General features: G+C 39.8%; 1 long non-coding RNA gene across 1 annotated transcript; it reads left to right on the forward strand.

Moving 5' to 3' along the window:
- Positions 1-666: 666 nt before the first annotated feature.
- LOC122803289 lies at positions 667-1,427 on the forward strand. The gene is made up of 3 exons (XR_006365096.1): positions 667-774; positions 868-935; positions 1,279-1,427. It is a non-coding gene; the product is annotated as an uncharacterized LOC122803289 (long non-coding RNA).
- The last annotated feature ends 1,872 nt before the right edge of the window (positions 1,428-3,299 follow it).

Here is a 3,299-nt window from a genome sequence, read left to right on the forward strand (position 1 = left end):
ATATATATATATATGGAGAGAGAGAGAGAGAGAGAGTGAGTGCTAGGTACTGATGTTAGTAAACTAAAATAAAACCAGAACAGTAATATAATATTTTGTATGACAATTAATCTTGGAAATTTCTGATTGGAGCCAAATGTAACTCATTCTACATAGTATTATTAGTGCATGTACTGATTCAAAACTGTGTTTGTTTTTTAACAAGTGGAATGATGTTTGATTTCTACATTCTGAGACTTCACCCTTTTAAATGAAAGTTTTGCATAAATAGTAAATGTATTTGGGGTTGTGACACTTTGGGATGCTCATACCAAAAAGAGAAAAAGGCTGGGAGAATGGCATAGTGGTTAAAGTGTTTACATTGCAGACACAAGGTGCAGAGTTTGAGTCTCACATGTGGTAATTGGCTAGGCTTAAAATGGCCCGCAAGGGCAATTAGCCTAGTACTAATCTATGAATCACATCTATCTAAAGGACTGAGGCAAACATGAAAAAATGAATGTATAGATGCAGAAAAATATATTACCCATACCAATTAATCTGATTACTGACTGTATTTTTAAAAATTCCAGTGAAGTTAAAATGATGTTGATAAAGCCATTTTACTGTTCTTTGATTCATAAGTTTTACTTTTATATTACAGCAGTGATGCCTGCACCGAATTACCCTGAGTTTACAATAAATTTCACTGCAACTAACTTACCGTTCGTAAGCCAACTGAATGATCAGACATCTAGTAATTACAAGTCCGCAGTGGCAAACATACAGTATCTGGTAAGCTTGACAATAAATACAGTTATTTGCATGAAGATTGCCTTCTTTATAAATGAGAGATTCCAATTATATCGCATTATTATTGTCTTTCAGTTGGACAAAACTTTAAAGAACACCTCCATCAATAACATATACGATGGATGTCAAGTAGTCGACTTTAGGTGAGCAAAATACAAAAGATAGACATGCTTTATTAAATTGATAAATGCTAATCTGATCTCTGACTATATTTTGTTTACTGTATTTTATACATGAGAAAATAAACTGCAAAATACCATTGTGTGAGTTGCTAAATGACAGAATTTTATTAATATGTTGCTGTTACAATAAACTGCATTTCCTGATTAAAATATTTGCAGTTAAATTTAAAACATCAAATCAAGTATTTTTATAAAAAACGTCTGACAGTGATAATTTTACATATATTGCATGGACCTGCCATGGTAATTATGAATAAGAAGTACATGTAGCCCAGCTAACTTCATTAATTGTCTTTTCCTACAGCAGTGAAAATGGTGGTTCTGGGACAAAGGTGGATGCAGTCTGCAAACTTAAGAAGGATCCATCAAGCCCTTCTTTTGACCGAGTTAAAGTTTATCATGAATTCGGTGCGAATACAAAGAACACTACAACACTTGGCATATATACTCTTCAAAATGACAGTCTTTATGTTGACGGTAAGTAGCATTTCATGCATGGTGTTATTACAGAGTGGTGCAGCAGCAAATGCTTCTAATTTAGTGAGCGACATTAAGAACTTTATGGAATTCCCTCAATTGAATTCCTTTTCTCTAATCTCACTTCATTCTGTTTAGATCTTACCTCATTTTCTGTTGGGCAACTTTACTATAATGTTTCACAACATGGACAGACAGACACACACACACACACACACACACACACACACACACACACACACACACACACACACACACACACACACACACACACACACTCTCTTCATATTACTCACCAACCCTCTCGGTTGCAAGACCCTTCTAAATAACGTCCATAACGCCGCTCTCGGTTGCAAGACCCTTCTAAATAACATCCATACCCTCTCTCCATAACGCTCGTGTACATCCAACATCCTCCCGCTTGAAAATGCATTTGAAACAGCCGGAAATACATGCGCGGTTAGCTCCATTCCGACTGGCTGCTCTGATGAGCTGACGTCATCGTGCAGTAAAGCGCGAAAAAAAAAAATTTAAAATGCTACCCCCCTTCTAAATAAGTTGTACTGAAATCAGTACAGTGCGTATGCCTCCCAACGTCCCTGAGCAGGTGTAAGCACAGATAAGCAGTAGTAAGCATATGTAAGCACTAGTAAGTTTGTTTAAGTGCGTTTGCGTGGGGCTAAGCACTGCCTATACAGATAAAGCAAAGGAGAAGCTAACTGGGTGTAAGAAAATGTGACTGTAAGTTAGCAATGCTTACCTCCATGCAAATCCACACAAACCCACTTAAAACTGCTTTAAAGTGCCTTAATCACTCAGTATCCAGGGGTCCTTGTTCTGGCCAGCAACAAAATAAACAGCCATGGAAGTCTCAAACCCAGGACCCTATACACCATAGTACCAGTAGCTATCCACCAAGCCATCACAGAAGTACAGAAGAGTGAGGAAGGAGTAAACTTGTCCTCACCATAGTATAACCAAACTGAACCTGTGAAAGGCATCAGTATAGAGTCATATGTGCCATAACCGACTACATAGCATAAATGTGTGAACTGGAGTACAGCAGTAAGCATAGAAGTGAGGTGTACATGCAATAGACTGTCGAAGTCTCCAATAAAACACAAGAACCCCACAGAGTGCATGCACATATCAATCAGGGATACAAGGCATACATATAAGGTGTAATGAATAATAACACAATGACAAAAAGGCATTATAATGAATGTTAACTGTACGCAACACCAAGCATTGCACAGGCCAGCATAGGAGGTGTGAGCAATGTGTACACAAGCTAACTCTTTGTGCACAGTGGTATAACCCTTTAAACAATGCCAACCTTAGGTAAGCAGGTTTGCCCATAGCTTAGCCTTTTCAAAACCGGCCAATCACGGAAAGTGGGGGAAATCGGCCCTACATAAACCCAAGAGGCGGGAATACAGCTCATAACTGGTTATAGCTTCCCCCTGCAGGCACTATGGCAGTAAGGGGAGAAGGAGTGCACTTCCAGGTGCAGTGCTGGTGCATCCAGGAGTCCAAGGTCATGGTTGGACTCCTAGTTAAAGACCATGCACAGAGACTGCTTCAGGGCCAATACCAGGGCTCCCAATATATGGTGGTGGCCTGGGACCATCTCGCCATTGACCTCACCAGTGCCACTGGCATACCCTGAACTGGTGAGCAGGTCAGGCACCACTATGCCGACCTGAAGCGGTGGAAGGGGGACCTCTTGGAGGAGTGGCTCCAAGAGGCTAGATCATTAGGGGATGTCCCAGCCATGTGTATCAGTCCACTACCTGTTTAATAAATGTCAGCTCAGGTATATCATGGATAGGTATGGCTAAATATTCC

Source organism: Protopterus annectens, chromosome 5.part1 (assembly GCF_019279795.1).
Source record: "Protopterus annectens isolate FY-2018-M chromosome 5.part1, PAN1.0, whole genome shotgun sequence".
NCBI classification, from domain to species: domain Eukaryota; kingdom Metazoa; phylum Chordata; order Ceratodontiformes; family Protopteridae; genus Protopterus; species Protopterus annectens.